Raw genomic sequence first — 10,734 nt, forward strand, 5'->3', positions numbered from 1 at the left:
AGACCTCGTGATGAATTTAAGATACTTCGAGATCTTCCACATATCCAAGATTGAGAATGCTCGAGCCGATACACCTTCCAGACTGGCAATGACTGTTTACAGTTCACTGGGCCGAACATTCATAGAGTGTCTTGAGCAATCGAGCATCGACAAAAATGAAAAAGTGTTACAGCTAACAGCCGAACCTAGTTGGATGGATCCGATCATCCGGTATCTGTCCGATGGAGACCTCCCTGAGGATCCTGCGGAGACAAAACAAATCCGATGGGCAGCTTTCCAGTATGTGATGATGGATGGTCATCTCAACAAAAGATCATTCTCCCTTCTCTTACTGAAGTGCCTAGGACTGACTAATGCCGATTATGCACTTAGAGAAGTACATGAAGGAATTTGTGGAAGCCACTTGGGGGGCAAGTCCCTAGCCTACAAGATTTTGCAACAAGATTACTATTGGCCCACCATGAAAAAGGATGCAGCTGACTTGGTCCAGAGGTGTGAACCATGCCAGAAGTATGCCAACGTACAGCATCAACCCGTCAGTCAGCTAACGTCCATTGTCGCACTCTGGCCTTTCGCTCAGTGGAGAATCGACATACTCGATCCTTTTCCCCCGACGTCTGACCAAAAAAAATTCATAGTGATTGCAATCGACTATTTCACCAAGTAGACAGAAGCCAAACCCTTGGCCCAAATCACCAAATGCAAAATGGAAGACTTCGTCTAGAAATCCATCATCTATAGATTCGGACTGCTGCATACCATCATCACTGACAACGAACGATAATTCGATAATCAGGACTTCAGAGAATTCTGTACGAAGTTTCATATTACACATAAGCTTACATCAGTCGGGCACCCGCAATCAAACGGAGTGGTTCAGATGATCAACTGAACAATCTAGCACGTGTTAAAGACCCGATTGAAAGAGACTAAGGATCTTTGGGTCGAAGAGCTATATCCAGTCTTATGGGTGTATCGGACAACTCTCCGTATACCGACTGGAGAGTCTCCTTTCAACTTAGCCTACGGGATGGAGGCGATGATCTCACTCGAGATCGGATTACCATTGATAAGAATTGAGTAATATAATGAATCGAACAACTCTGAGTGTCGGAGAGCTGACTTAGATCTCCTACCAGAACTCCGACGTGAAGCTCAACTTCGTATGGCCATGTACTGGCAAAAGATAGTTCGGTACTATAACACCAAAGTCAAGCCGAAAGTTTTTCGATCAGGAGACTTAGTTCTGAGAAAAGCAAAAATTTCAAAACCTCTAGATCAAGAAAAGCTATCTCTGAACTGGGAAGGACCTTACAGGATATCATAGACAAACAGATCGGGTGCCTATTGGCTCGAAACTTTGGAAGGTTCGGCTATTCTCCGAACATGAAACGCCGACAATCTAAAGTTGTACTATCAATGATCCTTGTACACACTTGAAAATACAGTTCTATTCCAGAATCGTAAACCAGACTTCTAATGAAATGTTGGTCCTCGTTATGGAGCCGGATCATCAATATCATGGCTTGGGGTCTGATTTTCCAAAGAAGTCAGAAACCTTCAGCCTAACCACCGACTGCATCCCTATTCCCCTATAGAACCGACCTATCTACTTCAACGGGAGGCTAGCACCGACCATGCAGATTTTCTCCACAAAAGCCGTACCGCCCCTATAGTCAGCTTTTCGTTCAAATGGCTGGCTAATTTGTTGACTTGATATCAACTAAGAAAGGCAAAATACCAAAATGATCAAAATCGGATTGAAATTATATCGACATGATCACGACCAGTCGAGAGATATTTGGCTTGCCACCATTTATCAGATAAAATGACGTATGAACCCGATCAATCTCTGGGTAATGTATATACGACTTACTATCGTTATCCTAACTAAATACGTTGGAAACTACACGACTAGCAGACCTTACAATCTGCAGAATGGTCAGATCTACGATCTACATTCGGAGACTACTCTACGGACGGACATTATAGATATTTCAGCAAACAAAAATTCTATATCTTGAATGAAAATATTTTTATTCATTATAAAAAAAAATATAAAATTGGACCGAAGTTTGATTACAACTTTTTTTATAAAAAAAAAAGATACACCGACTAATCTTCGTCGCCGCTTTTCATTCCGTCTAAGAATCGGTGGACCCTCTTTGAATCAATTTTTCCAATAAACTTTACCTTCCAGCTCAGGAACGATACGAATCGGATCAGACTGTGAACATGGTTGGCCGATCATACTGCCTGACCAACCACGCCAACAGCCGATCCACTTTTACATGGAAAATACGATCAACAACCGCACACTCCTTGCTGAAGCCCGACTGACAACTGAAGCTAGAGGCAGGCTTTAGATTTTCTTCCACCGATGAAAATGACTTTGATCATGCAGTTGAGACGGAGACGCGAAATATATGGTAACGGGTCGTCGACCCCACCATCGGCACCAAGGGTGAAAAGCTGACGACGACTTGAAGCACAATTCTGCTTCCGAAACTGACTTACATTCAGACCACATAACAGGAAAACCTCCATGTCCGACAGGTAGCCGTCGGTCGGAATCTCCAACCAACCACCCCCTGCATGAACCTCATCCATCAAAACCATTTGGGAGGCTCTGCAAAACAAAAAAGAACAATTTTTACTCGAGAGCGGCTCTCTGACAAAGCTCTCCCATCAGAAAGGATGAAATGAGGGACGAGTACCTGGCTGACAGCAGCTCCTTTATATAAGAATGCTCGACGGCCTCGATGAAAGTGGTCAGATCGAGAACACGCTGGATGACGACACTTGGTAATATCTGAACCCATCACCAGACGATAGTTCGTCGCACCTGCCCTAGATTGAACCATGTCATCCCTATCCGCATGAAAGTTTTCGACCCAACGGCACCCCGACACGTGACAAAAATCTACATGCCAGAATTAAATCCCGCAACGCCGGTTCGCCTTCCCAATATAACAGCTGGCGTCGGCTCACCTTCCCGATACGACGCCTGACACCAAATCCTCCTATCGATATGATGGCTCGAAAGCAACAAAATGACTGTTTGGTCATACTCCAACGAAGGTGGTGTTAGAGTCGGAATTCGATATGACAGACAACAACTCCTTTCGTCCAAAGCAATTAACCACATGACAATGCAACGCGATGATCCACCATTGGACTCGAGAGTGGAGGGGCAACTGTTGGAGTAAACCGACTGATCTCTATAAACCGACTGATCTCCGGCACATACCAACTAACGCCCGACTCTGACCCACCAAACGAACAGACGATCCTAGAAGTGATTATCGATTATATGTCGACTGAGCAGACCGACGCTACTCTCGACCGACCAACCGAATATCCCTCACCAAATAAAGATCGGTAGGCAGCCGATGTTCGGACTCTACAGACAATAAGCTACTTCGATCGTCGGTATTTCAGAGTTACTGACCGACAACCGACTCCCGACGAATAGTCAGCCGACTCATTCAAATATATCATACCCGTCACGAACGGTTACTCTGCTGGTATCGCGGCGTAATCCATGGAGATTAATAACCCACTATGAGATTACCACCCTGTGATTCTACACCGCTAAATACGGGACTATATCCGGTAGTTACGATGATCTACTCTATAAAAAGGGGGTAAGACAACAAATTTCGATAAGCTAATCTTGATAGCTAAGCTCTATCTTTATTCTCATTCGACTGTTGTCCAATCTTTTTCTCTGACTTAAGTATCGGAGGGTCTCCGTCGGAGACAACTCCGATCAGTGCGGACTTTATTTTGTAGGTGCTCGTTTCCGACGAACAAATGATGAGGAGATTGACGGTAACAAATGCTAATAGCAATTTCCATAGACAATAGTTGGCAATTAACTGAGATAGCGGAAATGCATAGATGCATTACAAACACATTTAAGTCATCATTATTTGAAAGTTTAAGATATACTTTGCATTGTCAAAATCTTGTGAGCCACAGTTGAATTATCCGTACTAAATGATGAATGCGAACCATTTTTTGTAGAAAACAACTGGCATTAATAGTTTGTGCTAACATGTCAAGCTTGTAAATTCTACCAATTATCTTTGTTCAAGCACTTTCAGCTAACAATTAAGAAGGTCAGAGAAGGAGGAGGTCTTGTTTGAGAGTAGTAGCAGAATACTTTAGTAAGTTTGTTGCAAGGCGTGTGCTGAGTTTAGAGATGAAAACTATGGATGTAAATTGTCAGTGCTAGCATAAGCCTTTCCAGCCAAAACCCCAGTTCTGATAACTCTACTTCAAGTCCAAATTCAAGTGTAGACATGGATTCAGCTATAACCAAGGAAGAAGCAAAGCTATGAGATTTCTTTTCTCAATTTATATGATTTAAAAGGTCATTATCATAGTTATAGTTCCTATCCCAAATTTTAGATGGATTATCCCGCATGGTTTTTTATTTCCATTTGTAGGTCATTTCAAACAAAAATTTTAATGTTAGTACTAGACCCAGTATTTGTAGCTTATTTGTACAAGCCAAGTTGGTATTTTAGACCTTCGCACAAACACATGGTATATAGCTTATCATGCATTGATGCCAAAGATTCGAGTCCTGAAAGTACCGATAAGCACTAGTACTAGTACAATATATATATATATATATATATATATATGTATGTTGCGGTCAATCTCTTCGTCGTCTGATCGTCGGGAGCGAACACCTGCAAAAAAAATCCGCACTGACCGGAGGTGGCTCCGACGGAGACCCTCCGACGGTTAAGTCAGAGAGAAGACTAGGCAACAGTAGAAAAGAATCAAGGAGCTCAGCGAGAGAGTGTGAGAGAGCTAGAGAGGAAGACTTTAGGGATTTCAAAAGGAACCTCTTTCAGCACTGTTGCCTTCCCCATTTTATAGTAGAGCGCGGCATGATGCCGTCATTTATAGCGCAGATAATGAGAGAGTTGTCAAATCGTCGGAGACTGTCAGAGTCGTCGTGGGACTGTCACGTCGCTGTGGGGCTGTCAAATCACTAGGGTTGATCCATGCTTCAGGTGGGACAATGTCCCAGGGCGGCTACTCCGCACGCCTTTGTCAGGGTGGCGGCCCACAGCAGTCGTACGGCATTCGGGGGAACCGACCGACTGTACGTTGGCATCTGATTGAGGAATGTTGGGTGAAAGCCCGGGAACCCTCCGACGGATAGTCGGGGGCGTTGCGGGAGTCAGATATCGGGCTCTACAGTTCGGTCAGTCGGGAACGGAGAGGGTCTGCCCGAACGATATATATTCGGTCGGGCGGCGTCGGCAGTCATCGGTCGGTACGGTTGGTAGAGTCGGGTGCCGGTCAGGCGGGTCCGACGGTGAGTCGGCGCGAGAGGGACCGATCGACATATCCCAACAATATATATATATATATATATATATATATATATATATATATATATATATATATATATATATATATATATATATTATATATTTTTTTAAAAAAATATAGAGAAAATAAGATGCTTCCATCATTGAAAAATATATTTATAATATTAAGTAAGATATTATGGTGATAGAACTAAATTAATGATTCAAATATCCTAATTCACTGGAAGGTAAGCACAGACTTGTGCAAGAATCAGAGCTTACATTCCGCGTAAAGCCCTGAACATGACTAGCGGTTCTGATCTCTACAGATGCAATACAGGATGTATTCAATAAAAAAATTTATAGATCTGTAACAGAATCTGTAAAAATCTATAAAATCTATAAAAGACATATAAAAATAGAACTTGTAGAAACCTGTACGTAGTCACCTTCTGATTTTATATATATATTATACTTGTCTTGCACTGGGCTAGAGCAGTATGTGCTGTATGGGTCGATATTATAAAACCAGGGCTCCAAAATTTTATTTCCTACATGGCTTCCATCGTTATCAACAAATCTTTCCCTTAATTTACTTTTCCTAAGCGACGCTGAACCTATATGCATATTTAAATGGACACCATATACAGGTGACGTGTACAATACTAAAACCCCTTTGGAGTGAAATGCCTGCATATATTTAATGCATTAGATTACTTCAGTCTTTTTTAGTTTCTGAATACTAAGTGCTGGAAATTTACTTCCCTCTCATATCTTGGATCATCAATGCCAATATCTGATAATCCATGATTCAGATCGAAATGTCGCTCTAGACTTGGATTGGATCATTGAATCAAGGTCGCTATCATTCATAAGCTACAAATTTGGATCATAGGATCGCATTGTGGATCATATGATCCTTTGAATCATAAGTTCACTATTTATAAACTTCTAAAACATAAAATCAGTAATATCCCTTTAAATTTCTATTATTAAGAGCACAGAAAAAATAGATTTAGTTCTTTGGAGCTAAGACCTTGAGATATCTTTTTTACCATTTTTCTAAATTTGGTTCCTTCTATAGTCTTTTATCTGAAAGGAAAGTTACATTCAATAAATCTCTCTATATGCATCAAAATCTCTTTGGCATGAAATACCTATATATATTTGATAGGCTAGATTTTTAACTTTTGTTTTTGTTATTTCAGGAATAGAAAATGCTATAAACTTATTTCTTTCTTTCATCTTGGATCATTGATGCCAAGATCCAAGAATCCATGATTCAAATCAAAATGGCCCTTGCGATCCTGGATTCTCAGATCACGGTAGCTATGGATCATAAGTAGAGGTGGCAATCAAGCCTGATTGGATTGGATATGAGTTGGGTCAAAAATTGTTAATCCAAATCTAACTTGTTTGTTAAATAGATAATCCAACCTAATCCACAAAACTTGTTTATTAAATAAGCAGAGTCAAATTAAATATGTTAAAAAGGTTAAGTAGATTTTTTAAAATCCAATGGATTTAAATGGGTTAAACAGATTAAGTGGATTAGGTTAAAAAAAAAAGAAACAAGTTAATCAATTTTTAAATAGATCATGATCCAACCTAATTATCAAACAAGTCAAAACAAGTTAAATGGATCAAAAATCTATATCCGAACCTAATCCATTTGATGAACATGTTGAGATAGAATAATCTATATATAACCCAAATCTATTTATATCAAAACTGAACTTGCTTAAAGTAGATTGTTTTTGTGGATCAAATTGATTGTTAGATCATAAATTATCATCCTTAATCATAAGATATATATTTGGATTTTAGGATTAGATCATGGATTGTATGATCCTTAAAGGATCATACGTTCACTATGAAAAAACTTGCATAACATCAAATCAATAACATCGCTTTAAGTTTAATTTGTAGGTTTATAGAAAAAAATTATATTTTTTTGGAGTTAAGATCCAAGGATAAATTTTCTACAATTTATCTAAAATTTAGTTTCTTCTACCATCTTTTATCTCGAAGAAAATTATGTCCAGTAAATCTGTCTCTCTCTAGAGAGATTTACTGAACATAATTTTTTTTAAAATAAAGAAGAGAGAGAGAAAGAGATAGATGGATGAATCTATATTCTATAGACATATATTGGCCCCATAGCTGAGACATTGTATTGACATATGTTGTATCAAGACGTCAATAAACAAGAAATCGAAAAGACAAAGAACAATGCAAATATACAAGATTTACCAGGAAAATCCTTAAATTAAGGAAAAAAATCACGGGCAAAGAAGGACGAAGATTTTCATAATCTTTTTTCATGGAGATTACAGAATATAAGAGAAAAAAAAAATTTTAGAAAAGTACTCACGCCTCGAAGACAATATACCTCACCAAAATAGTTGCACTGAGATATAATTAGAATCAGATTGAGTCTGTACTGCAGATTCGTCTAACAAACTGAAAAAGTCCTTGTTATTTCTGTGACTAGTGCTAATCTAAATACAAGACATCTTTACAATATATATGACAATTTAAGATTATGCTTGTTAACTAAACACAGTGTTCATTCCTTAGACATGATGTTTAGGAGCATATGGTTGTTAGAAAGTGTACTTTTATATCCTTATATAATGTTTTCTTACTCTTTATTTGCTTAAATCACAATTTAGTTATGCATTTTGCCTTACCTATTGTTTCAACTATCTTTTTTGCGTTAAAGAAACCAGAGAATCTCACAGTTTGCAGTTTAATCTACGATGCAATCTGATTCGACCCTTTTATAATACATGATTCGATCTCCATGACTTAAAAGCGTTATTTTAATCGTACATCAATATTCCAATACTTGCCTTCACATAAATAAAGACATATTCCACCATGGGCTGTCGATTCGTACTTGATTAATATCTGGTCCACATGCAGGTCAGTTTCATATTTTGCAAATGCCAAACTAGTTTGACCGCACTCAAATGGTTCAAGCTTGTGTGAATCTCATAATTTAGATGAGCAATTTAATGGACTACATTTTTTATTTCTCTTTAACTGTGCCAGTAAATTTTTAGGCTTCACTTCAAACACTAGGGTCACAAGAAAAGGAAGCAACAAAAACAAATTGAAATTATTTGATGAACCACTTCAATTCCCCGACGATCTTTTCCTTCATTCACTTCTTAAATATTTAGAAGAAAGGTATGCTAAAATGGATAGCTTTATCTAATAATAGTCTCAATTTTAGTAATAGCTGAATCTCTTGGTCACTAGTTATTGCGTAAGTCTTTTCCGTTTGAGCATATCTAGAGAGGCTATCTTTTGACTGATCAAAAAGTAATAATTTACGGTTGCATTTGTTTTTTGCTTGAAATGAGGTGGACATTCCAATGTTGTGTCTCATCCATGTTTTAAACTTGTCCCATTCGGTATTTTCTGGGGAGCTAAAGTCAAATTCCATGAACTTATTAAACCATTGGACCCAGGCTCCAAACTTCTGACCACACCCAACTGGGCTTGACCTGTTCCAACCCAACCTAACAAGGCTGGACCCAATCTAATTATATCTGACCTAACCTCACTCAACACAACCCAACTTAGTCCGATTCACCAGAGAAATACGGTCTAGTTCCAAGAACAACATTGCTTTCAAAATTGTGCTTTCATAAAGTGTGTACAGCTACAAGTGCTGAAAAATACATGCTTTGCCATTGTAATTAAATTCCGAATCGCAGATTTCATTCACAAAACAACCAGTAAGATGCTTCGATCGATGGCTGAATTTTATCGCTGGATGAAAGAAAGCGGTGGGATCTAAATTCTGATGATCTACCTCAACATATAGCTAGCTATTCCTTAATTACAAGATTTTGTATTGATTCCTCAATGTGTTTTTTTGTGGTCTACTTTGTTCGGTCAATGCAATCTACTCCTCCACAACATGAAGCTTTTGGGCCAGAGAGAAGTGGATGCCGGAACGGATTGGAGCACCCATGATGAATCCAGGGTTGGGGGAGCTCAAGTGCCACTTTTTTTCAGCCAATACCGGGTCCATGGATCAGAGGATACAGTGATAATGACAAAGTTATGCCATATCCTTTTTTTAGTTGTAGTAGTCCAAATCCTTGAATCCCATGAGATATTGGATTTGGACATTCAAACATACCATAAGAAGTTATGCCAACTAGCATTAACCAAGAGTTTCTTTTCTTGTTTCTCTTTCTATTAATTTTATTTAAAATTTAAAAAAAAATTATGACAGTTTCAAGGGGTACTATTTAATTTTTTAAGGATAACTGTAGTTTTTTCCTTTTTTTTTTTTTTTTCTTTTTTATTGGTATAAATATAACCTTGTTATCGTTTTTTGAAACAATATAGAAAAAGTCGTACCAACCTTTCGAAATCCGGCCTTCTCCAGTCTATTTGAAATACTTATACTTGCATATTTTCTTCTGGAAATATATTTTGCAACTCGTTTAGTTGGCCCGGCACTATGTGGACATTTGGATCGAAGCATTCACCATGCTACTTGGGCTTGTCTTATGCCGTAGCGTTTAATTTTACTTGTGGAAGGGGGAGGGTTTTAGAAGATTAAATAGAACATCAGAAAAAAGATAGATATGACGCGTGGAACTTTTTAATGACTAGGAACATTAATTTTGTTGGCTAGGTCATGGCCCACAGGAAAATGTGCTCCTTTTCTCTTATTTCACTAGATGTTAGCCACTCATGTGTTTGATTTGACGTCAATGGCATTTGTTCGTGTGAATTAAAGTAATAATAATGCGTTTAAAGCTAGCTACTTAGAATAATCACTCGATTTCTCGCACGTGTGGGTCTCAATGTTTTGTGAGAGATGGCCCTAGATTTTGGGGAGCTTGGATTGCGTCTGTTGTGCGAAAGAAAGATTCATCTTCCTTCGCATTGGATCATATATTGTATGGATCTTAAAGCCATTCAAACTTCATCTTTTATACACATGCGAAGATCTCAAGGTGTTCGACGGGTGATCCAACCGTGGATTCACATGAATAAATATGAATCCTTCTTTCATGGGAAGATACAAGACTATCCTGAGCATGCATGGAGGAGTACTTCAAATCCATTTTACACAGCCTGACATCACCACAAATCATGTTTCATTTGTGTATTATGGCAATCCATCCAGAGGATACCACCATGTGTATGATGAGATTTTGTTATTCTAAAACCATAGCTGATGCTAATTCTTCTGGAAATAGAACTCACAAACAAGCAGAAGAAGTCTTATCTTTCAAACTTAACAATACTATGATCTATTGATGTAAACCAAAATCTTTTTACTTGTCATGGCTTAGTCTAACACTGAACTTTGTTATTGTACAGATTTTGGTTAAAATTGCTTGTGGCTCAAAATTTTTCTTTT

The sequence above is a fragment of the Elaeis guineensis genome, chromosome 5 (genome assembly GCF_000442705.2).
Source record: "Elaeis guineensis isolate ETL-2024a chromosome 5, EG11, whole genome shotgun sequence".
Classification (NCBI taxonomy): Eukaryota; Viridiplantae; Streptophyta; class Magnoliopsida; order Arecales; family Arecaceae; genus Elaeis; species Elaeis guineensis.